The sequence below is a fragment of the Haemaphysalis longicornis genome, unplaced genomic scaffold (assembly GCF_048455015.1).
Source record: "Haemaphysalis longicornis isolate Haplotype H1 unplaced genomic scaffold, Haemaphysalis longicornis Haplotype H1 scaffold_75, whole genome shotgun sequence".
NCBI classification, from domain to species: Eukaryota; Metazoa; Arthropoda; class Arachnida; order Ixodida; family Ixodidae; genus Haemaphysalis; species Haemaphysalis longicornis.
Window position 1 is genome coordinate 860,838 of NW_027526434.1, and position 26,618 is coordinate 887,455.

Here is a 26,618-nt window from a genome sequence, read left to right on the forward strand (position 1 = left end):
TGTTCCATGGTAAACTGGATACTTGGAACACAAGAGTTTAGATGCTCAATTAAAGGCATTACGTCTCGGCGGTGGATCACACAAAAGCAGTCTACGTAGCTGACAAAAATCTTGGGCCCGTCTTGTACGAGCATAGCGCAGAATTTTTTAGAGCCTCTGAGGCAATATTTGCACAGACTGCTGAAACGGAAGCTCCCATCGCTGTTCCAAACCGCTGCTTTTAACATTGTACGTTGAAAACAAAACGTGTTCTGCAGGCCAAATTCCAGGCAAAATTACGCGGTCCGGAGTTGCAAGGATCTACTCGAGAATGATGCATCTCTGCCTTCACGTTCGCCAATTGAGATGCAAGACTTATATCGTCTCCTGGAATTTGGCCTGCAGAACACATATTTTGTTTTCAACGGACCAGCGGTTTCGAACTGCGATGGGAGCTTCCGTTTCAGTAGTCTGTGCGAATATTGCCCTAGAGGCTCTAGAAAATTCTGCGCTATGCTCGTACAAGACGGCCCCAAGATCTTTGTCTGCTACGTAGACGACTATTTTTGTGTGATCCACCGCCGAAACGTAATGCCTTTATTTGAGCATCTAAACTCATGTGTTCCAAGCATCCAGTTTACCATGGAACAAGAAAATAATGGACAGATCGCCTTCCTCGACGTACTTGTGAGACGGTCGGCCAAAGGATTTACAACCAGTGTGTATTGAAAGCCGACCCACACGGGTAGATTCCTGGGGTTCGACTCTGCGCATCCTACAGGCCAAAAACGCTTCGTCGCCGCTGCACTCTTCTCACGCGCATCACGAATCTGCTGTGAGCCTGGTCTGTGCAAGCAAAAGCTAGCCGTGGTAAGGAAGGACCTTTGCAGCAACGGCTACCCTTCAAAGCGTGTGAGGACGCAACAATTGCGGGCTTCAGTTGCCTCCCCCGAAAGGGTTCCTGAAGAATACAGGCAAAACCGCGCTGCCGTCCACTACACGCAAGGCATCAGTGAAGCTCTTGCAAGGGTGTTTGGCACATATGGTGTTAAAATTAAAATATGGTGTTAAACGCGTACCAGCTTAATCGGAAGCTGGTACGCGTGAAGGACCCTTTAGAAAAATCAAGATTCCCCGTAGTTGCCTACAAAATTCCATGCAAGGATTGTGACGCATCCTACATAGGTGAAATCGAGAGCATGACGGAATCCCGTCTGGCCGGGAGGGTACATTAGAAACGAAAAAGAGATGCCGACCAGTCCAAACAAAACGTACTGACGTTTCGGCTTCCAGCACGGAAGCCTTATTCACAATAAATGCATCACCAGAAGTGGGTCGTTTAAGTGGGCTTGAATAATCGCTGCAAAGAGCGTGCGTAGATCGGGTTTAGATTTCCGTCGTTACGATTGACTGTGTTAGATGTGGTCTGAATGATTAGTGATTCCAGATGTAGCTGTGATGCTGTCACTTTTTCTGTAGCGACGATTCTTGCATTGTCCCAATCAATCTTGTGGTCATTTACGATGGCGTGTTCGGCTACAGCATTGTTGCGGACGCTTTTATTCTTTACGTCACGTGCGTGCTGCTGCGGACGATTGTTATAATTTCCTGATTCCCCGATATACACGCCGCTGCAGTCTGCACAAAGTATCTCATATACCACACCGCGGAAGCGCTCCTTGGGCAAGCGGTCCTTGACTCTCACGAGCTCATGGCGCATCTTTTTGGCTGGAATGTGGGCCACCTGTCGAAGTTCCTGCTCGAAGTTCTGGCTCCGCTCGTCAATAAAGGGACCACTCACGTTCGTAATTCTTTCGATTTTGTCGAGAAGACTCGCAACACCGTGATCGAGAAAGACGACTTGATGGTGTCCTTCGACACGAAGTCCCTTTTCACGAGCATTCCGAGTGACCTGGCTGTCACCGTATGCACCGCTGCTCTCGAGGCTGATGAGACGTTGCCCGAGAGATCACCGATGGATGTGCCAGAACTACGCAGGCTTCTAGATTTTTGCCTGAACAATACGTACTTCGTCTTTATGGGCCATTTTTACAAGCAAAGGCAGGGGACTCCAATGGGTGCCGCTATTTCGGTCACGGCGGCGAACCTGCCCATGGAAGCGCTGGAAGCACGCACGCTAGCCTCCTTTGCCCCTCAACCAAGTGTTCTTGCGTTATGTCGATGATTGTTTCTGCGTCGTTCAGAAAGACGCGGCGAACAGCTTGCTGGCCCACCTCAACAGTATGGACCGTGCCATTCAGTTCACGTCAGAAGAGGAGGCCGATGGCAAACTTCCCTTCCTGGACGTCCTCGTGTCTCGGCAGGGCCAGAGGCCACGTTTCAGCATGTACCGCAAGGAAACGCACACAGGCCGCTACCTGAACTTCAACTCCGTGCACCCCGCTTCCCACAAGAGGGCTGTTGTTAGCACGCTACTGCAGCGTGCGAAAAGATTGTGCTCGAAGCCCGAGGATGCGGCGGTGGGCACGGCAAAGGTGTGGGACGACCTGGCTAGCTGCGGTTACCCGAGGCACTTTATAAACGCAACGGAACGCCAACTGACCCGACGGGGACAACTGGACGTGCCTCCTGCCCCGATGAAGCAAGCTCCTGTGCCCTACCTTCCAAGAACAAGTGAATGTTTGGCACATATCCTATGGGAATATGACATGCAGGTGGCCCACGGTCCAGCCAAAAAGATGCGCCATGAGCTCGTGAGAGTCAAGGACCGCTTTCCCAAGGAGCGCTTCCCCAGTGTGGTATACGAGATACCTTGTGCAGACTGCAGCGGCGTGTATATCGGGGAATCAGGAAATTATAAGAATCGTCTGCAGCAGCACGCACGTGACGTAAAGAATAAAAGCCGAACACGCCGTCGTGAATGACCACAAGATTGATTGGGACAATGCAAGAATCGTCACTACAGAAAAAGTGACAGCATCACGGCTACATCTGGAATCACTAATCATTCAGACCACATCTAACACAGTCAATCGTAATGACTGAAATCTAAACCCGATCTACGCACGCTCTTTTCAGCGATTATTCAAGCCCACTTAACGACCCACTTCTGGTGATGCATTTATTGTGAACAAGGCTTCGTGCTGGAAGCCGAAACGTCAGTACGTTTTGTTTGGACTGGTCGGCGTCTCTTTTTCGTTCCTAATCCTACATAGGTGAAACTGGAAATTTTTAAAAGAATTCAATAGCACCAGAACGATGTCAAAAAAGGCAATGCAAGCTGAAATGCCTTGGCGGATCATCACCTGGCTACTGACCACGTCATCGATTAGGATTCCGCAAGCATAATCGCATTAGAGAAGCGCCTGTCGACACGACTACTTTTAGAATCGGTGCATATTCAACCAACTAAAAACACGACTAACCGGTCGTGGGGTAATCTCCCCGAGATATACATGCGCACTTTGCGCCACCGAACCTATAGATAGTCGCGACCTGTCAACCCCTCTTCATTGTGAACAAGGGGCCTGTAGGGGCCCCAAGGCGTCTTTATTTGTTTATTTGTTTTTGACCAGGCGAGTGCCTGCTTGTATTACCAGGCGAGTGCCTGCGTGTTTGTATTTCATCAATGAATAACCCTCCCCTGACGAGTTTTCGTCGAACCTTGGACTCTGTTAGGTGTCGGTAGGTTTACACAGCCAACTTGTGGGGACGCACATAAGCTCTTAACAAATGAGCTGCGTAGTGGCTATGCACTAGCCATGGTTTTTATTAGTTGCTTTGATGAATATGATCTTCTGTCGCAGTGTTTTAGGTAGCTCACTCGCACATTATTCCTTTGTTTTTTGGACATTGTGGAGTATCCAATGATTTTTCGTTCTATTTCTGATTTTTATTGCAACTGTAAATATGTCAGGAGTCCCGTAATGAGTTTCTGGCAGCAATAGAGCACTACTGTGTGCATGAAGGCAGCCTAAATAAAAAAATTGGCTACCTTGCCTTTGCTTAGAGGGGCCATGCAGACAACGCACAAGTTTGGTTCATTTGACAGATTGCGTCGTTAGAATCATACTGACACCATTTTTAACGCGCACTTCACTCGAATAAGCTATATAATTAGGAAAAATGGAATGGCCATGCGACCTACTAGCTCATTTCCCACAGCAGTACCTATGATGTCATATGTCCCCAGCTGTGCGATTGGCTGAGGCCGGCAAAAGCAAACGCAAATAGGGCAGGCCTTATAAGCATGCCAAGCGAGCTATTGGCACTTAAATGTAATGCATATTCATTTTACAGCAGTAAAAATGGGGCAGTAAACAATGAAAGTTACGAAAATATGCGTAAACATACAAGTATCGATGTGCACTGCTGTTGGTACGGCGTGCACTATGCTTGTTTTAGCTGGACAGCACTCCGCCGCTTTGGAGTTGGCCTGCACGGCACTGGCCGATTGGCATAGGCGATGTTGTCTTACGTGACCCTGTTTGTCGAGGATACCCCATGTTTCACAAAACCATTACTTTCTACAGTAACGAAAACAAGCCAGGTGCAGACGCGGTCAAAAACAAAGCAATGGCAAACAACGGTTCGTGGATGAGTATGGTAGCTCCACCTGGGTGGACTGATGGCTAGCAAGGCTGCAGACCCAAGTGACAAAGTAGTCTGTTTGATCACACGCACTTATGGCTCCATTGCTGACATCCCAAAAACACACAATATGGTGGGAGAATCAGACTTTTAACCTAAATTAATTTGTCAGTGAATGCAGCATCATTTGCTGCCGGTCAAGTGGTGGGGGCACTATAAAACAGGAAATATTTCGAACGAAACGAACTTCTATGTTGTCCAAATGGCCCCTTTAATGCACTGTATTGTATTTTTGGTTCCTGTAGTGATGTCACCATGAAGGAACCGCAGTAGACAACGTTAATGTCAGCGCTTTACCATGCATTTTTTGTGTTTGATGGAAACAAATATAATACTCTAACCAAGGACTTTATCCGAAGCGTTCCCAACGTTTCGGAACCTACTTGGCTCCTTCATTTGAACTGTCTGTTTGACCAAGAGCAATAGTTCTACACATAAACAATTTTTTTGTTTGCTGCAGAGGATCAGAGGCTAGGGCACAAATTAGGGGGTAGGACAGCTAGATATCTGTTCATCTTTCGCCGGCTTGCTTGGGTGTGACAACTGTATCTAGTTGTCGATTCCAATTTGTTGTGGTCAGTTTTTCTCAACTAAATTGTAGCTTTTTTAAAGATTATATTGTTTTTGTGGGCCTAAAGGGTTGCCTCATTGCGTGTTTCGCCTATGTAGCGTTGAAAGCGGATATTTTGCTTCAAAGTGGAATGTCGGCCTAGCATCATGGTCCTTTTGTTGCTGCTCACTTTCATTCATGCCATTATTTTTTATATTATCACTTAAAATTAAAAGTTAACCAATCTGCTGTCATTTTAATTTTGTCACCTGCTTTATACTTTCTTTTTTTCCAACTGTCTGTAAGGAGTGACAATTCCTATTTTTATGATACCAAGGCGTCGGACTGTGCTAGTTGGTACATGTTTGAATGGATGAAAAACCAGCGGAAAACACAGGGTACGGAAGAGAACGACGGGGTAAGCTTGTCCCGTTGTTCTTTGTGTTTACCGCTGGTTTTTCATCCATTCAATTTTCATGAATTTGTTGAACAGTGATTAGTTTAAGTGCTCAAGCAATTTTTGGCTTGAAGGTTCCCTGTAGCATTTATATAAGTGCTCCCTGCTCTTTTTTTACCCAAGACCCCATTACCAGCCTTAATGAGAGTGTCTTTTGTAGACATGAAGTTGAAATAAATATTTGTTTGCATTGCTTTGCATATTTTGAAAGAATTGCTTGCTCACTTTTTTTCAACCCTGTTTCCTAATCCTGCTTAAAGCATTTTTCCATGTTTATTTTTTTTTTTTCCAGAACCAGGAAGGGTGGTCATCCTCGGTTCTTGCTGAAGCACCAGTATCTGTACTTCACACGTGAGCTTTGAACATGCAGTACTTGCGGTATGAAACATTTTACCAGTATTAGCTTGCTTTGTAGAGGTCATTGTAGATGGCGAAGCTCTCGACAGTGTAGTACAGGGTCTGGTGTAGTGCACAATCTCTCTATAACAGCACCCGCTGGGTGCTTGTTGTAGAGAATAATATTGTGGCTATAATACTTGAGATTATTTAAAAATGTACGTCAAATACTAGTAAGAATAGCTCTCTAAATTGGTGACCATTTTCCTGGTGGAGGCAGAAAGTGAAAATGCCCATGTGTGGAGATTTAGGTCCACAATAAATATCCCAAAGTTGCCAATGCTAATCCAGAGCCCTCCTCTTCGGTGCACTTAATATCCCATGTGCAGTTTTGTGTAAAAACAGCCAGAAATGTATGATCAATTTAAATTGATTTTAATGTTTCTAAATGCAAGTATTCTCAGTTTAAGCTGCCTTATTTAGTAAAATATTTTCTAACAATTGCATATTTACCAAAGGTTTACAGAAAAGCTTTCATTGGTTATGCACCTTCTCAGCGAAACAAAAATGTCATTAAGAAAAGCAGAAAAAAAACTAAATATGGAAAGTAGCAACACTAAAGCTGCTAATAAAAAAGATGCTGAACGTTTTATCGATACTATTTTGCTGATTTTACTTCTAGTCAACTCTAAAAAGGGCTATAGACGGGTTTGAGGCTTCCCATGAAGCACCTCGTAATACTAGACGAAACTAATGGGAAACCACATCCACCAGCAGCGACATAATGCAAGGCACCATGCACAAGCTAGACTCATGATAAAATAGCAACTAGCTATAGCAACAATGTCATCACATTTCAACCATGGGCTTCACCAGGGAACTCATATGCATTGTTCTGTGATGTTTACAGTTCTTGGTATTGCTATGTGGGGTCATTTTTCATGAAGCAAAAAGAATAATGTAAAATAAAATAAGTGGCAGTGAGGACCTAACTTTTATGGGTAGAATAAAGCCACAGTACGGAGGGAAGTATACATATTGCATTTGGTCTGCCTTAATATTGAGTTTTTCTGCTCAGCTCAAGAATAAGGCACTAAACATTGCGGGTAGCTACCGTGATTGGAAGTTTGATGCAGTGCTGAGAAGCCAAGGGTTTTAAGGTTCAAAGAACTTTTGTGCAGTTGATGTGTTGCACGCCTACTTGCTTTCACTGCATAACACGTTTAAGCTGTGCAGTGAAGCTCGAAGGATGTGCACTGCAGTTCAGCAAAATGAACATAAAATTGAATTTTTAACACCGTTTCGAATAATCAACAACCTCTAATGATACAACTTCTGTCCTGCAATTTGGCTGTAATATTAGACTTTATAAATAGATGTTTCAAAAATCGGTGGGTCAAAAAGTTCAAGTAAATTATCAGCTGACATTGAGCTTCAATGGAATGTCTCGTAGAACGGAGCTTGGAAAGCACGAATGTTTCATACCGTAATTGTGTGTCATGCTGTGCCATATGTGGCTGCACAGCTGCCGCGCCATTTGTGAACCGAGGATGATGCACCCTTTTTGTACCCCTTTAGGTGGGTGCTTTTGCAGAAAAAGCTCCTCAGATTGGGGTGCTAAGTAAACACACTATGATATTTTGGGCAGAAAAGGGTGCTCCTGCAGCGACAGAATCCAGGCACCCTAAAGGGTGTAAAATATTGTGTTATGAGGGTGCTCCTGCGGCGACAAGCTGAACGAACCCTTTTGAGAATAAAAATGTTTAGTGTGGGGTTCGATCGAGCTCCACAAGACGGCGGTACTTGTCCGTGCTAAGCGCATGATATGGTTTGGACATTCCAAGCTCTAGCCCGCCGAACGCAAAGTAATGCCTTGACTCCAATGCGAGTGCTTTTAATAACAACTTTGATGACACCACTGTTGAGAATCGGTTGAAACGGAGCAGGCGACACACGTCGGTGTTATATTTTTCTTCGGCGTGCAGCCGCAGTGGCACGAGCCGCGCCATGTCCGTGGCGCGATCAGCCATGTTCGTGGCTATTTCAGTGCTGCCAAACAAAGAAATTGACAGCTAAACTTTTCAATTAATACCGGCTATAGGATGGGTCAAAGATAAATGTTCTTTATAGTTCAGACTGCTCTGTCCACCTCATTGCATTCGGAGGGAAGGAAGTTCATAATTGCTTGTATCTTGATATTTGGTATGTGCTTGGCTGTAAAGTTTTAAGGGAAGTTGCCAAAATGTTTATTAATAGACACCTCAATCATAGTTTATGGTTGTGAATTAGTTTTAGTCTCAGGGTTCATGCACAGAATTTTGCAAACATTCTTGTTTCTTTTTTTTATGTTGCGACATTTACTGTCGATTGTAACAGTTTGTTCGGAAAACGTGGTTTCGTTCGGCTTGAGTCTCAAGATTTTTGACACAAAAGGAATTGTGCAATTTATGGTCAATTGAACTTATAAATGTGGTTGTCTGCCTTTTAAAAAAGTTGTGACGACAAATACCAATACAAGTTCTCTACGGGTGCACATGACATGGGATATTGTTTTTGGAAGCTACCACCAGAAAACATGATTGCAATTGTAGTGGGGCTCCAGTTCTGTCTAGTTGTATCACTTCAATGCTAATGTGTAGTGAGCACACTGATAACAGTTTTCAGTGGTCCCTCTAGTGCACCAACGTTGTGATCGTCACGTGCAGGAAATTGTGAAATTATTTCTTCTTTTTTGGTTCAGACTACTACGTTTTTTTTTTGTGTCATGTCAAGTTAACCGATATTTCAAGATATCCGAGTTTGACGCCGCGAGGGATCACTGTATATATAACTTAAAATTGTGCCATTAGTCATAAATTGTTGCATTTCATTTACTTACAGAGCCTCCAGACATACACCTGTCGCCATGAATTGCATTAAGACACCATGGTGATAGGTCGCAAGCCTCCAAGGCCCTGGTGATGACGCGCGCAGCACCATGGTACTGCGCATGCCATCACCGTTAAAAAACGGTGTGAGGATGCTCAACACCCTTTATTTAGGGTGTTGAGCGTCCTCACCACCCTGTAAGGGTGTTGAGCATCCTCAACACCCTTTTTTGAGCTCAACACCTTTTTTTTGTTCTTACACCCTCTTTTCGTCCATACACCCTTTTTTTGCGAAAACACCTTTTAAAGGTGTTAGCCATGGGACAAGGTTTTTACACCCTTTTCGACCAGAAAGGGTGTAAAAAAGTTTAGTGTGTACCCCGCCCGTGCTGTGGGTCAACTGGCGAGGGTTGGTCCGAAGCGCCACGAACTAGCGGCGGTGAAAGGTGGGAACTATACCCGAAGCGCAGGCCGTATGAAACTGCGCGCCCGCCGCTCCTCCAGCCCGGCCGTGGCTCGCCCGGCTCGCCGCTCCAATCGGAGGGCCGGAGGGCGGAGCTTCTGCTCTCGAGAACGAACGACCCGATCGTTGGCGGCGGAGGCGCCGTGATTTCGTCAGCTAATCGGGCAGCTGGCCGCGACCAAAGTTCTACAGCGATTCCAGGCACTCTGTTTCTATTACTGTTTATTACCATTGGATGCGAAAACGCGCCGGAGGCACGAAAAGCCCACTGAGCTAGCCGCACGGTCGCTGTGCAGGCGGCGGCCACGGCCGCGAAGTGGCCCAGGCCGGCGCAGGTAGCTCGAGTGATAGCTTGTTACCGCTGCACGAAATTGTCCCCAAGTCCCGACCATAGTGGCTTACATGAGAAAGGAGCTAATGATGCGATGGCGGGTTGCATTAAAAATTGTCATCTGCACCGCTTACGAGAGCGGCACTCGAATATCCGCCGCAGTGCTGAGCCGAACACATCTGTAGGCGGACCTGTAGGCAGACCGGCCGGCTGCTCCCAGCGCGCGTCTTGCCACCCACCGTCTCGAGCGTCGCGCGTCGTTCTTTAGTCGCGGTAGCATTTGCACTCGCAGCGCCTGCGTCACATCCACGGTCGCTTTTTAATTAAGCGCCTCACGAGATCAGTACGTGGGGACATTCGCAGAAACTGCCGTCGATGCGGATTCGACAGTGCTACGGCGGCTCTGCTCTGTGATATCCCTCCGACGGTCACGTGGTCAGCTTTGTTCACACAAAATCCACAAAATCCATCGTTTCACGGCACTCGCAGAAACCGAAACTGCGACTGGCCGCATTTAAAATCCCTCTAATTAAACAACCGTCGCACGCTGAAGCAAATGAGGTTTCTACAGGTTATAAGTAGGTCACTAGCTACTTATCGCAACGAAAAAAACAAGATGCTAAATTTTTTTGTCAGTGCCCCTTTAAGGCGGGGAATATCCTCCTTAACGAGCACACGTACGTGGAAATCAGGCACAAGGAAGCAGGCTAGGAAATTTGTGTGCACGCCATGTCCGGCTATACCTAAGTATACTCAGCGTTATCTTGCACTAGATGACAATTCCTTTGTAGTACTATAGCTCCACACCGCTTTTGACTCTATTTATACTTGTCAGCTTCACGGCGAAATGCAAATTCGGCCGCTTCGCGCTAGCTGAGCCGTCAAATAAACGTTTCTAGCGCTAGCCACCACCACTACACTTCGAAAAAAAAAGCCTATAAAGCGCGAGCGGTACAAACTCAAAGAACGAAAAAAAAAACCCTGGTGGACAGGCCACGATAATTTTTATCATGGGGGTGCGACAACTCGCCTTAGACGGCGCAGGTGCGTTACGATAGAGAGGGAGAGCGAGGAGGAGGGAAGGAGCCGCCAACTGCCGATGAGGGGCCGGGGTAAATGTGCCGGCAGTATTTCTCTTTCGCCTTGAGGAAAAGCTAACTAGGTGGGGGGGGGGCGGCATTCCTGCGTCATTTGCCGTTCGATATAGCGGGTTTCGCTTGTATTTGCATTCGATATAGACGTAATTTTTGCTATATGTTTCACTGCAACTATACTGTTACCGGAAGATGTTCGACATACTGGATAAATCGATGCAAATGGTTTCAATCAGTTGGGTTCGGCTGTACAACTTCAGTTTGTTCTCTTTACAGATGCAAAAGGTGTCAGCGCTCCTGTTTGGTTGCCCTATTTGGCGAAGGAAAGAGAGGATGACATCTTCACGATACTGGTGAGAACAGTGAGCTTAATTTGCGAATTAGTTGGCAACATTGGCAAAGGGCTCTTGGCTTGAGTTGCCCTCGGCATTAAAAATATTAGGGTGTACCCAATCTTAAACTAAAAGAAATGATCTACATGTAAGAGAGAGCAACTGGGAAAAAATTGTTGCTCTTTCAAAAGCTGACTGACGTGTTTAGGCTTAACGTTCGTGGTTACTTTGACCACAGGTAGCGAAATAGCCCTGACCCTGTACTTTTTTGCTTTCGTAAAGGTGAAGTGCACTCAAAATTTCGGTTTCTTGATAACCTCAATTTTGTAACTTACCATAAAGAGAAGCCTTAAGGGGAGCTCCAGACCCTGGGAAGGAACCAGTGTGTTTAAGATATCAACCAGCAAAGTCAAGCTTTGGAAAGATCCACAGTGGGGTAGTTGCTAGTGCTTTTTAACATCTTGAAGTAGCACAGACTAGATACAGACATGTGAAGTCGAAAATGGACAAACAGCGCTTTGTAAATGGTTCGGCGCAACATGGTATTTACTGTGTAACTTGTCCTCATGTAATTTGTGAGTGCGTGACCTAAGCACCTATTCCAGGAAAACAAAATTTACTTCCACAATATGTGCGCTCCAAAAACGTTTTGCTGTGTTAGCTGTGTGCCATGGGATAAAGCTGAACATAGCAAAAGTGCGAGAAGAATGCAACTGCAATCGGTGAAGCAGGGCATTTTCTGAAGCAGGACATTTGCTAAATGGGTTATTCGTGAACAAAGTGGAGTGGAAGAGGAAGAAGACGAGACGCGTCAGCCTTTTTCGTCGGCTCTCATATTTTAGACTCGAAACCATTTTTCAAGATGTAATCCTGCTGTGACGGTACTGCGAGCATCGCATATACAACCCGTGGCAGGCGTGCGGCCAGTATTCGCGCTATATAGCCTGCCCCACAGCCATTCATCAGCAGCAGGACATGATCCCCAGCCCGTAATGGCTGCCGCTTCCCTTCTACATGGACTTCCAGTGCAACCGGATGCCTCCGCTCCTACGAGCCGAATTTCCGAGTCAACTGGGCCACCATTACCTCCTTGTCAAGTAAGCTCAGTTACGGCCTCTGTATCTTCGAATCCGACATTACCTGATGCAAAGCCGCAGCTACAAGAAGAAGCATGCACCGTTTTCCCACCAGTAGACGGTGATACCATCTCGGACTCTCAGGAATCAGACAAATTTTGCCCCCTCCCGCAAAAGCGCCCCCGTAATTCTTCACAATGTCATCAAGTCTCCGACAGAAACTTTGCTTCATATGCTCCAAAATGTGGTCTCGTTGTTATTATAAAACCAACAGACCCTTCAAAACTCATCACCCGTTTCAATCCCCTTGTCGTGAAAAGCGCATTGGAGTCCGTGGCTCCTGGTGGGGTGCTCCAAGTACGTCCAAATTACAGATTGAATCTACTAGCCATTGGTACCCGAAATACAGTTTTCACGGAGCGTCTGCTAAATATTACTAGCATTGCAAAGATACAAGTGCACGCATACGAGCCCCACCCCAGAAATTGCGGGATGGGTGTAATTAGAGGTGTGGTCACGGACCTTTCAGACTCGGAAATCGCTGACGCCTTGCGTGAGAGGGTGGCTATACGATCGATCCGAAGATTAGGCCAAAAATCACAAAGCGTGCTGATTGTGTTCGCTACTGAAACTACGCCGGAACACGTCATCATAGGCTACACACGGTACCGTGTATTCGAATACAATGAAACTCCCAGACAGTGCACAAAATGCCAACGTTTCGGCCACGTGGCTGCGGCATGTACATTTTCCTTGCGCTGCGCCAGATGTGCAGATAACCATGATCGTTCTGCTTGCGGTGTTAAGGATCCTCGCTGTGCTAACTGCGCTAAGCAGCACGAGTCTTCATCCCGTAACTGCCCAGTACGCCGTAAGGAGAAGGATATCACACGCGTCAAGTCGACTAAAAAAACTGATTATAAGTCAGCCAAGGCGATTGTGCAACAGCACTACGGCACGACAACAAAAGATACGCCGAAGAGGAATATCAAAACGCCTGATCCATACACGCCCGTCGATGTCGACAAGGATTTCCCACCTTTACTTGTACGCGAGTGCGGGCAGTCGTTGAAACTCCACATGGAACCAACACCACCACAGCCTCCTCTTGAAGCCGCTAGTATGGCTGCCCCGCCAGATATGACTGTGCATACTTCACCAGATGTGTCCTCGGTTGCATGCCCACCTGCAGCTCTAACCTCGCCTACAGCAAAACAAACTGCTGTTCCCGCTCCCAGAGAGACTCCTAATACCGGTCTTGCAAAATCTCCACATCGTGCATGCGTTAGAGAAGGTCAGTCAGAAAACTCCAATCACCAAGGTTTGGGCAAACTCAGGTCCCTAATTCTCTTTATGACGCAGACCATGCGTACATTCCTGGCCTCGTTTTCCTCACCAGAAACTGAAGCCCTCATCACCCTCATAGACTTTGCAGCTCGCTTCCTCACTCAGTGGCTGTAGGTGTTATGCCTCCAGCCAGTACTCCTACAATGCAACAAATTCGCAACGCAGCCACAATTTTTCACTGGAATGCGGGTGGGCTGCAGTCTCGACTACCAGATTTCCGGAGATTTGTAAACAAGCACCGTTTCCCTGTGATCGCAATTTCGGAATCACGTCTATCTGAAGACGTACGCCTATCAGGATACACATTACTGCGTTCCAAAACTGGTGTGCCTTCAACAAGAGCACTTTTAGCTCTCAGAAATGACCTCACCATTGTACACCATGATTTGACGCCAAGTGCAGAAAACGAATACGTAGCAGCCACGGTGCAAATCGAAGGTCTGTCTTTCACCGTCATTGCCGCCTACATTCCACCTCGAAAGGCGTTAGATAGAGACCGTTTGGAGAGTATCCTTCGTGCTACGCCGCCTCCGCATATACTCACTGGCGATTTTAATGCGCATCATCCGTCATGGGGAAGCCGCAGAACAACAATTAAAGCGCAGCACTTGCTAGATATTGCTTATCAGCACAACATGACTGTACTTAATACCGGAGAACCAACTTTTTTCCGTAAAGGCGTTTCAAGCGCTCTTGACGTCACCCTCGTTTCCTCTACGCTGCTTTCCAGATTAAGCTGGTCTGTGGATATTGAATCCCACGGCAGCGACCACCTCCCTACTTACATAACACTGGACGGTGCTCCGGGCAGTTATAGAAAACATGAGGTCCGATTCACAAACTGGGAGGTATTTACCAGAGCAGTACAAGAGGGCCTGAGTTCAGTGTTATCCTACGACGACTTTGTAAGCACGATGGCTATTGCGCGCAAAACGAGCACGACGGCTTTTATATTACCCAAGTTATTTTCTGTCGCCGACGCAGAGTTTGAAAGGCTTCGTGCCATACGCCGGCGAGCAGAAAGAAGAGCACGTAAAACACTGGCACCTGAAGACATTCGAGAATCCAGACGAGTGCAGAAGCGCATTCAACGGCACATGGGCAAATTGGCTAAACGTGAATGGACATCTTTCTGCTCAAAGTTGGACCCCAGGAAACCACTCACTAGAATATGGAGCCTCGTCAGAAGTATTCGCACACCACCGACATGTCTCCACCCATTTAACGCGGTTTCATTACGTACCAATTCCACATTCTTAGACGTCGCTGAGATGTTCTGTGCAAAAATTGCGGCCACATCAACGTCACCTCCGTCACTTCCATTTTCGGATAACGGACGCCTATCACATCACACGCCCCTTACGGATGCCCCGTTTACAATACCGGAACTCGTCAAGGCTTTATCTGCAGTTAACAAGTCCGCCTCCCCTGGTCCAGACGGCATAACTTATACTGCTCTGACCCATCTTGGAGAAGAGGGGAAGAGATTTCTCCTGGACATTTTCAACCAATCCTGGAGGGCCGGTCGTCTGCAGCCCAGCTGGAAGACTGCTCGCATTGTGCCTATACTGAAGCCAGGAAAAGATCCCTCAGACATTCAATCGTATCGACCCATTGCGCTTTTGAGCTGCGTAGGTAAGCTGATGGAGAAAATGGTGCTGCTTCGGCTAGATTGGGATCTAAGTACTAGAAATATTTACCCGCCACAAATGTCCGGTTTCCGCAAAGGCAGGAGCAGTATCGACAATGTAATCGCCCTCTCTAATTGCGTCAAGCGCGAAAAAGCACTCCGTAACACCGTTATAGCGGTGTTTTTGGACATCAAGGCTGCGTATGACTCTGTCACGCATGACGCTATCCGCTTTCAAATGCACTCATTGGGTATTGGTGGTCGAATGTACGATTGGCTGTCCAATTACCTTACCGACAGAAGCATCTTCATGACCACCTCTGATGGCGACACATCGAAGCACACCGTAACTCGTGGTGTTCCACAAGGAGGAGTACTCAGCCCAGCGCTTTTTAATATTTCCCTCATCGGCATTGAAAAATGTTTGCCACCTCATATCGCGATTTCCTTATATGCCGATGATATTTGCATATGGTGCTCCGGCCGAAATAGGCGTGTGCTTCGTGCGAGGCTTCAGCGGGGAATAGATGCTATCTCAGAATTCCTCGCAGTGCGTGGACTCCAAATCTCGGCAACAAAATCAGCAGCCATCGCTTTTACGAAACGTGATGTCACACGGTACGAGCTCACGGCAATGGGGACACCAATACCTTATGTCACAAATCATAAATTTCTCGGCGTCACATTCGATAGATTGTTGACATGGACACTCACATTCGTAGTTTGGAAGAAAAGTTCTCGTCATTTTTCAACATCTTCAGAATGCTTTCCAGCAACAGTGGTGGCTGCACAGTTTACTCGCTTCTTCGTCTCTACGACGCTCTCTGCGAAGGGCTTTTACGCTACAGCCTTCCTGCGTTGTTTCCCCTCTCAGCTGGAAATCTCAAGGCTTTGGAAAGCATGCAGGCGCGCATACTCCGAGTGTGTATCGGCGTCCCAAAAACAACATCAACCCTGGGAACGTTCACTGAATGTAGACGATTGACGCCGGTAGCGCTGCGCAAACAGGAACTGCTTCGGGCATGTTTGCGTTTTGTCACGAGGCAATGTCACCATCCATTGGCTGAGACTTCTGCTTCAGATCTGCAAGACCTTCTACCGCAACATTACGAGATCCCATCTCTGCCTTCGTACCCGCTATGGTTGCTCCCACCCATAAGCATTCACACAGCCGTGCCAGGAGTGACGCGAAGAGCAAATGTTCCAGCTCCAGCTCTTAAGTTTTACACTTTACAACTTCTAGACAGCAAATACATCGGCCATAAACATATCGGCTCAGTGACAGAAGGATCTTCCACGATTGGTGTTTGGATACCTGCGTCGGGCACTACGATAACCAAAAAACTCAGTCACAGGACGTCATCAACAGTAACTGAGCTGGCCGCCATCCGTGCTGCTATTGAATATATCACCACGCAGTCACCCAGCCAATGGGCTATCTTTACGGATTCCCGCGCGGCCCTTCAATGCCTCCAATCTTTCCCTTCTGACCAGCTAGTCGGGGACATTCGGTTTTTACATCACCAAGCCGTGAATGCTTGCCATTTCGTCGAACTACAGTGGATACCGGCACATTGCGGGGTATCGGGTAATTCAACAGCAGACGCTGCAGCTTCCCAAGCTCACAACTGCCAAGTGCCTACTGCGGCAATACCGTTCTCTAGGAAGGATGCGGCCGCACTTGCGTGTCGTGTTGCGCGGCTGGTACAGCTTTCAATATGGGTGGATCCTTCACGTCGCTATACCCCGCTTTATTCTGTCGACCCAGAATGTACTTTCAAGTTACCCTCTAATCTCACGAAACACGACGCAGCCGTATTACATCGCATACGCCTGAACGTCGCCTACACTCGCCTTTTTCGTTTCAAGCTTCAGCAGACCAGCTCACCCTTCTGTCCGGACTGTAACTGTACCGAAGATATTTACCATGTCGTATGTGTGTGTAAACGATATGACGAACCAAGACGCTCCTTGACAGTGACTTTGGGCAGGCTACCAACATCGTGTCTTACATTGAATGATGTGCTTGGCCCCTGGTCATGCGCAAAGATGGCTTCACGTGCGACGAGGGCCTTCCTAAGCTTCCTTCGCAGTTCAGGCCTAGTTCACAGACTTTAACAGTGCCGAGCATTGACTCGACATGTGCTACAGAACCGTGACCGTCACCTTTGCGCTCTCAAGCTCTTAGTGGTGTCCCAGTGAACATTTCGGGGCTGTGATCACCGTGACTACTAGGTTGGCGGTCAAAGTGTTATGATTGCTCGTGGTCGCTCCGCAGTTTTCTGAACTGTGCTTAAATTCAATGTGAACCTTCAGCCATTGCGTGTTTACCCCGTCTTTTATTTTTAACCTGACCTAGTGATCTCATGACCCCGTGTTGTCGCTCCGCGGTTGCCTGAACTCTGCTAAATTTGAAAGCGAACATTTCCCCAGTGCGCTAGAACAATTCTCTAGTGTGTTTTAACACTTCTTTTACTTTTACTTCGTACTACTGAACTCTGTATACAGACCGCTTGTCGTTTTTTTTTTTTTTTCATTTGTGTCATTATTCACCTGACGTAGCATGTTAGGCTATCTGCTGGACAGACCTCGTCAGTACCATTAAACTGCGTTCTCTCTCTCTCTCGTGAACAAAGAAGCAACGAATGTAGATGGAAGGGTCGGCGGTAGCTCAGCGTTTTTTCGGTCTCTTCGGCTATTTTGATCTTATCACCAAGCGTTAGTGGCATTTGTGGCATTTGTTTCTTGTGCTCAGCCAGAAAAATAAAAATTGACCTTGTGGCTCTGAGCACCCTTCACCGATTGTGAACAAAAACAGGCACGAGCGGCTGCAGTCGCGATTGCTTGAGATAATGCCTTGAGCATACTGGGGCAGTAAAGAAACGAGTAGAAAAAGAGTGGTGCCTCAAAGAGACAAGCCGGGAGATAGCGCAATGTTAAAGGAAAGGCTGTGGCTAGCGTTCCGTCCGGACGGAACGATATACAAGTGCTAAAATTCCATCCAGACGGAACAGAGCGCTGCGAGTTATCCTTCCGTCCAGACGGAATACAACTGAGAGCTTAGCGTTCCGTCCAGACGGAGCCGGCGTGAAATTTGTACAGTTCCGTCCAGGCGAAAGTAAAACCGGCTGAGTAGACGCGACCTCGAGTATTCATATTTGGTTTAGGGGTTGCGCCTCGGATAGTGGCACAATCGTACCGGGTTCGATTTACAGTTGATGTGGTGAGAGCGTTCGGTCTTAACTTTGTACTCAACAGAGCCAAGGCCGACGTAGCCATCGCTAGATACGCCCGATCTAATCTAATTATTACCAGTGATTAATTAACAGTGATTCAGGCTAGTCAGTGAGCGGAAGCGGTTTGGCCGGTTGGTTAAAGATAAAAAAGACTGCTCTCAAAGCGAGTTATGTTTCCCCTGGACAGAACTTTGGTGACAGTTGCCATTCCGTCTGGACGGAACGCGAAGAGAAAAGTGTCGAGTTCCGTCCAGGCGGAAAGGCTCACTAAAGTTCCGTCCAGAGGAAACACAACTCACGTTGAGAGCAGTCTTTTTTTTTTCTTTTTACACAACCGGCCAAACCGCTTCCGCTCACGGACTAGCCAGAATCAATGTTTATATTTAGTCATTATTAGTAATCACAGATGATCGGACTAACTCTAGCTCAATCCGAACGGATCTCCAAGCCGCCACACGCGACCCGCTTCACAATATTTCAGCGACAGCAGTCGGTATTGATTTTTACCCACCCGGCCAAACCGCTACCACTCACTGAGACTAGCCTGAGTCCCTAGCTGTTAATTAATCACTGGTAATAATTACAGGAAATCGAGCGTAACTAGCGATGGCTACGTCGGCCTCGGCTCTGTTGAGTACAAAATTTAGACCGACTTGGAGCAAAGTTAGCTGTTACGAAACGCTGGCACAACCACGCAAAAAAAAAAAGCATGTCCCAGGAGAATCTAACCCGGTACGATTGTGCCATTATCCGAGGCGCAACCACTACACCAAATATGAACACTCAATATTGCGTCTAATCAGCCGGTTTTGCTTTCGTCTAGACGGAACCGTACAAATTTCACGCCGGCTCCGTCTGGACCGAACGCTAAGCTCTCAGTTGTATTCCGTCTGGACGGAAGGATAACCCGCAGTGCTCCGTTCCGTCTGGACAGAACGCTAGCCACAGCCTAAGGGAAAATGTGGCAAAAAAGCGGCCTGAAAGGTGGGAAGTATGCAGGTTTTTTAACCGCAATAGGGGTGTCAGGTTGCGAGTCGTGCATCACATGAAGCTAGCTGCGTGTACTTGTGCGTTATACAACCGGTGTATTTAATGCGTAGGTTCTAAGGCAGGTTGCTGCGACCCCAATGATTAATCATAAGAAGCGGGTCTTCGCATAACCGGGGGGTGTACTATAACTCAGCTTTCCCTGTAACTTATCATCGCAGGTATTTTCTTTTTCAGTCCACGTGGCATAGTAAATACAGTCAGAGTAATAATTTATACATATTAATAGCTGTTCACATAAAGAACTTTTTTTACAGCAACTAAATTTCAGCATTATTTATCTTTTTTTTTTTACAGGACCCAAATACTGCATACTCCCACCCGACTCTGCTGTACACGGAAATCAGCGCACTCGGGTCCGACTCAATTAAGGTGGTGTGCGAACATGCATCCGTTAACGTCTTTGACTTCACGTCAGGAATCGCTCTTGTATGTGCCATGTCCTGGGCATACAACCTGCAGTACGTGAAGTCTGCAAAGCAGACCTTTACAGTTTTGGAGGAACTGATGGTGGTGCGAAAGGGCGCATGCTTGACCACCTTAATGCCGGCGACAAAGGTAGTCACTACCTTGAGAGCTCGTGCAGGGACAGCCAGGGAATAAATACATTGTCCAGGGCCAGCAGATCAAGTGGTGGGTGTTGCAACATATAGCCTCTGAGTAAATTTCTGTGTTCTAAAATGAACAAAATATTCTCAGGAAAATTATAACAATCATCAATGAATAATTTTTAACACCCTTTTTTTATGTTCATTTGCATTGCGTATGAGTGGTCAAAGTGGCCTTATCATAAAGCCGAACCTAGCTGTATGCATTAAATATGAATGCGTTCAAGATTACAATTTTATTAAGCAATAACACTCTCCCGAACTCTGTTTTGTGTATTTTATTGTCCTGTTTTCAATTTGCGAGTTGTATTGTTCTATAATTTTTTCACTTCAGTTATCTAAAGTGACATTTTCAAATATTTGTTATAATGTGGTTTTAAGAAAATTTGTTTCCATATTCACTTACATATATTTTTGTCCTGTTTTCAATTTGCGAGTTGTATTGTTCTAGAATTTTTTTCACTTCAGTTGTCTAAAGTGACATTTTCAAATATTTGTTATAATGTGGTTTTAAGAAAATTTGTGTTTTCATATTCACTTAACATTTTGTTAAGTTGTTGAGCCAGCCGCTGATGGCTGATCACTGTTGTAGGGTTGTGTTTTGTATATGTGAGCTCAAGTGTTGCTTGACCCGTTCAGTGTTACAATTTGTTATTTGAGACACGAATGTTGTCTAAGGTGATAATTTTGAATCTTGTATTTTTCACGTTTCTTCTATTCATGTACATGCTGTCTAAGACAAACTCGTGATTTTTATTTCTTGTAAATGTTTTTCTATAAATGTGGTTTTAAGAAAATTTGTTTTTATATTCACTTATCATTTTGTTAAGTTATTGAGCCAGCAGCTGATGGCTGATCACTGTTGTAGGGTTGTGTTTTGTATATGTGAACTCAGTGTTGCTTGTCCCGTTCAATGTAACTAGGTAGTTTTTGTTGTGTGACACAAATGTTGTCTAAGGTGATAATTTTGAATCTTGTATTTCTCACGTTTCTTATAGTCGATTATATGTTGTCTAAGACAAAAACTCGTGATTTTTATTTTGTATCAATTTTTGTCTAGTCATTGAGCCAATGCATAATTTAAAACGGTTGTATGCTTTATTTCAATAAAATAGTTGTGTTGGTACTTTGCATTGATGTTTCTTGCATGTATGCATGGCTGTCCTTATACGGTCATAATAGTATCTGTATGGTATTTTTTTACCCTATCGACTCTGAAGGGATTCTGTTTGCTCGAGTCGGAAAATAGTCGACTGGACTTTTTCTTTGCAGATTTTCAGTGTCGGTGACGGTGCTGCAGAGTCCTGCATGCTCTATCTCAGGGGTCATGGGATTCCCTTTCAGCAGGTCAGGGCGACTTGGCCGGGGTCATGTAGTAGCCAAAGTAGCCACGCGGGCTCTCTCTAGCCAAACAGAGAGTCTGTGTGACTACTTTTACTAGTCACAAAGTAGTCATGAAGACTCTCTTCATTTGAAAATTAAGAGTCGAGGTGACTTCCCTTACAGAGTCCTGCATACCCTTTTTTGACTCGGTCTAACAGAGTCACAAGACTCTTTTTCCAAACAGAGTCAGGACGACTCTCACTGCTGGGCCATAACGTAGTCAAGCAGACTTTTTTATTTACTATATCGGAGTCACCGTGACTAATTTTCAGGAGTCCTGCAGACTCACTTTTGACTCTTCGTCACGACTCCCTCCCTAAGAGTCCCAGGACTCTGTTTGAAAGAGTGTCTGGTGGCCCTCCCCATAAGAGTCCAAAGGTAGTCAATTCTGTAGCAAGCCAATGACTCTGTAAAATGAGTCAGTACTGACTACCTTTTTTCTTAGAGTGTAGGGTGAAGAAACCTCGTGACAAAGTTCTATGGCCCCCAATCTAATCGATACAGTTAATGCGCTACCCATCCCTAAGCACGCGTAACATGTTTCTCATACTGAACGAGGCGTGATCCAGAACGAGGTGGACAAAATGCTTGCCAAGGACATTGTCTAACCGTCCTGTAGTCTCTGGGCTTCGCGCGTCGTTTTCGTAAAACAGAAAGATTGCACTTCGCCATTCTGCGTGGACTACCGCCACCTGGAGCAAGTAACCAAAACGTCTACCCTCTTCCCCAAATCGACGATGCCTAGCATTGTTTACACGGTTCCAAGTACTTTTCATCCTTTGACCTTAGCTCAGGTTACTGGCAGCCTGCAATAAATGAGCTGGACCAAGAATAGACCGCCTTTGTCGCTCCAGGCGGCTAATATCAGTTCAAAGTTATGGCTTTCGCTCTATGAAATGCACCAGCCACTCTTGAACGCATATTAGGCTTCTCTCGCGCGATGGCACCTTCCTCTGCTACCTCGATGACGTAATTATTCCTTCTATCTATTGTTCTCCATCCTTTCTCTATCTCCACTTCCTGTCCGAAATCCTTGCTATTTTGAAAACCGTCAGGTGAACATGCAACTCAACTCCGCGATGTCGATTAGCCAGTGGCGAAATAACAATCTCGGACCTCGTTTTCGACACTAATGAAGTGCAGCCCGACACAGACAAGATCATGGTGGTTAGCGATTTTTCGCTGTTCCGGTCATCGAAACACGTTGGCAGTTTTGTGGCCTGTGCTCCTTGTTCCGCAGCCTATCCGAGTCCTGGCTGATATCACCCTCAATCTCACCGATCTCCTCAAAAAGGATATCGTCTTTTTGTGGGGCAGTGAGGAAGCTGAAGCTTTCAACACCCTGGTATCTCTCCTCCCAACTCGTCCATTCTAGCTCACTTCGATGTGTCCGCCCCCACGGAAGTACTAACTGACGCTAGGGTTCACGGCATTGCAGCCGTCTCGGCTCAACGCCAAAACGGCCATGACTACGTTATTGCCCACGCCAGCCGCCTGCTCTCACCAGCTCAACAAAATTACTCTCTTACCGAACGGGAACGCCTTGCCGTTGTGTGGGCTGTGGGCAAATTTCGCTCGAACCTCTACGGTCAACCATTTTCCGTCGTGACAATCTCCACGTACTATGCTCAAACATCATCTCTTTTGCATTGCTGGTTCTCGCAGAGAGCGAAAAGAACCGCGCGTTGAGCACTTTCACACAATAGCGGCGGCAAGGGACCGTTCAAAGGGTGTCTCCACCCTGTACGGCGGCGCTGGCATCGAGGCACCCTATGAGAGGCGACTCTGCGGCGCCGTCTCCTGTCAAGTTGGGCAAGTCTGCCGCTGCCGATTTGACCGAGGCACGAATCGGACCCACCATCGGCGCGTCGCCAGGTGATGCGAATTTGGGCTGGGCGCTCAGGCGCTCTGGCACAACAGCACCCCCGCCGCCAGGCAAAGCGCCAGGAAGATGAGCTGCTTCCTCTTGGCTCAGATGCAGGGCACGCTCGTTCAACAGGCACATCCAGGTTCTCCTCCAGCGGGTCAAGGCCATGGCGGTGCGGAAGGTTTCGGTGTGGACATTTTGGTGCACGGACATATCGGTGTGCGGTGATATCGGTGTACGGAATTTGGGTGGGCGGGCATTTATGTGCACGGACATTTCGGTCCACAAATTTTTGGGCGACTGAATTATCGGTGCTTGCTTGCTTGAAACAGCCGCTACATTTTTAATTCCGCATAACGTGAGTGCTGGGCCGTCATCTAGCACAGTGATTGCATCTTTATGTTGATGACGTGTTTGATTCTTGCCAGTGATTGTTAGAAATTTAACATTTGTGTATTTTTGTTCACTACCTTTTTTTTAATTTACGAAAAAGCGGTAATTTATTTTCGCTTTTTTTTTTGCCTGCCGCAGGCAAATCACCTAAGAGAATCAGCCGGTGTTTGCGATGTTGTAATGCATTTTTCTGTAGTTTTCTCTAAATGAAAGGCACACTCTCACTATCCAAAGGACGCAGCTTTAAAAACATTCGGTTGCCCCCAAAATGCAGAAAAAGTGAAGAAAAGTTTCATGTAGGCTGCGCTGTTATGCTAATATGAAGTTGCAAACACTATTGTCGCTAGCTTTATTACAGACAGTTCTGTAGGATATTGTCGTGTAGAAAGACCAAGCCTTTTTGCAAACAGCTGCAGCTTCTATATGTTCCAATACTGGTAAAGCTCGCTCGGGGTGTGCGTAGCCAGAGCCATTTTTGGGAACAACAAGTCCAAGAATTCTCAAGTGCGGCACAGTTGGGACGGGTTGCTCATTTATGAATAGGTCCGGGTATGGGACGGTGGACTTGTTTTGTTTCGGAGTACCATCCCTGTGTCAAAAGTGCCAATTTCTCTGGGGCACATTGAAGACCTCGTTCTCGAAGGTTTTTTGCACCTTGTCTATAGCGGCTTGAAGTGCTTCTTGTTGCTCACCCATGAATCCTGTAGGGGTCCGAAAGGTGAGATCATATGCGGAAATGTCGTGACAAAGGGGTAATATCTTGCAATAATTTTGGGAGGTCCTTCATGGCAAGGTTGAACAAAAGTGGCGAGATGACCGACTCCTGTGGGGTACCGCGAGCGATTGTCTTGAAAAGGGCCGATCGCAATTGTCCAGTTCCAACGGTCGCGGTACGTTTTGTGAGGAAACATGCGACGTAATTGTACACTCTCTGCCCACAACCAATTAATGAAAGACTCTGAAGGATAGCGTGGTGACTGATGTCATCGAAAGCACCTTTTATGTCTAGAGCCAGGTTGCAGCGCTTATGGTTCTAGGGAAGCCGGTCAAGAATGTCTTGTTTAATTTGAATGAGTACGTTCTGAGTGGATAGGTGTGGGCGAAACCCATACTTAGTGTTTGGAAAATTGTCATGGTTTTCAATGAATGGGGAGAGACGATTTTGGCTCATATGCTCAAATAATTTTCCTACGCAAGATGTAAGCGATATGGGTCTCAAGTTCCCTGTTGTTAACGGCTTTCCAGGTTTAGGTATCAATGTTACGTCGACATGTTTCCACTAAGGATGGATTTGCCCCGTTACGCAATTATTATTTATATAGTCTACAAGGGCTTCTAATGGTTCAGAGTCGAGATTTCGGAGGAGTTTTTCGGAATTTTGTCCTTTCCAGGTGTAGTGTTCCGGGTGAGGTTTCCTGCGGCGGCTTCTATACCGGCAAGCATAAATGGGGCATCCAGTTCTGGGTTAGCGGCGCCATTGAGTTAATTTATCTATTATGACATGCATTTTTCGATTTGTTTTGTACTTTCTCCATCGCTTAGTTAGCCCTCTTCGGGCCTCCCACAGATAAAATAGGTGTACATATACAGCGATGAAATATTGCGTGAGAGGAAATTCTTTCCTTTGTTTTTGGAAAATTTCTAACATTTTCTCTGCCCATTCTTCGACGTTTTGAATGGGACCGGTTGGTGCCGATTCGCAAAATTTGGGCCAATCAGTAATGCGGGCAGTGCCGATCTTTTGTGATTCAGTGCGATAGTTTAAAATTTCCAATTGAATAATTTAATGGTCACTGCCCTGCGTTTCGAAGAGACATTCCCATGTTGGATCTTTAACTGCGTGTGTTAAAGTAAAATCTGCGGTAGTGTCTCGAGAGACACTATTCCCGGTCCGGGTCAGAGTGTCCGGGGCATCGCACAATTGCAAGCTATTACCTCCTATGACATCGTAAAGTTATCATTTTTTGTTGCCCCTATGATAGCCCCAAGCTGTGTGTTCCGCATTAAAACATCCTGTTATTACCAAAGCAAGACCCCTCGCGCGTTGTTTAACTGTTTTGAAGGGGCCGTCAATCTCCCCTAGGCCGGCCGTCGGAGGGCTATGGATATTTAGAAGGAAGGGGTTCAACGTCTATAGTACGCCAAAATAATTGACAAGCTCTTTTGACCGACGTTTCACATACGCTGTAAAGGAAGCAAAGGAAAGGCTAATTATTTTAGGAGACTTTAATGCAGCCCACCCTAAATGGGGTTATCAGACACAAAACCAAAAGGGCCGGCGGCTAGCTCTAACGATTGCACAACAAGGCTTGACCATCCTAACTGACCCCACACAGCCGATAAGGGTGGGCAACAGTGTCAGTCGGGACAGGTGCCCGTACCTGACACTCGTCAAATATCTAAGGTACCAGGGATGGCGCAACCTAGGCGAGACCCTAGGCAGTGACCATAATATTATAGAAACTGAACGTATTGCAGCGCGAACGAAAATCAAAGAGCGGAAAGCAAAAATAACCGACTGGGACGAATTCCGGGAACTGCGCGAGCTCCAACGTGATCACGAGCCAGGCGAGGAAGAAACAAATGGAGTAACTCTTCAGGAATGGGTCCGTCAGCTCCAAACAGACCTAAACGAGACAACCAAAGTTATAGACACGTCCCTGGAGCACCCGTATGTAGACCGGCACTTGATGCACCTCTGGGATGCCCGCAACAGCCTGCAAAAACGATGGCGAAAGCAAAAACATAACAGAAAGGTCAAGCAGCGAATTGCCGCAATAACAGCACAAGCAGAAAATGACGCAATAGAACTGACCCAAAATAATTGGAAAATCTTCTGCGATCGCATGCAGCAATCCCTCGACACGGCTAAAACGTGGGCGCTGCTTAGAACCCTTATTGATTCCAATGAAACAAAAGCAACGATCAGCAAAGCTCTTCAAAAGATTCTGAGACCGACAGCCGGGGACGAAGCAGCCATTATCGAGGAGCTAAGGATCACCTACTTAGGC

The 26,618-nt window shown here is 46.5% G+C and overlaps 1 long non-coding RNA gene across 1 annotated transcript in view; it reads left to right on the forward strand.

Moving 5' to 3' along the window:
- The window catches only part of LOC144148068 (uncharacterized), a 54,765-nt gene extending 34,110 nt beyond the window's left edge, over positions 1 to 20,655 (forward strand). The window contains exons 2-3 of the long non-coding RNA XR_013317957.1: positions 10,965 to 11,041; positions 19,654 to 20,655. This is a non-coding gene — a long non-coding RNA (uncharacterized LOC144148068). The remainder of the gene's footprint in view (positions 1 to 10,964; positions 11,042 to 19,653) is intronic.
- The last annotated feature ends 5,963 nt before the right edge of the window (positions 20,656 to 26,618 follow it).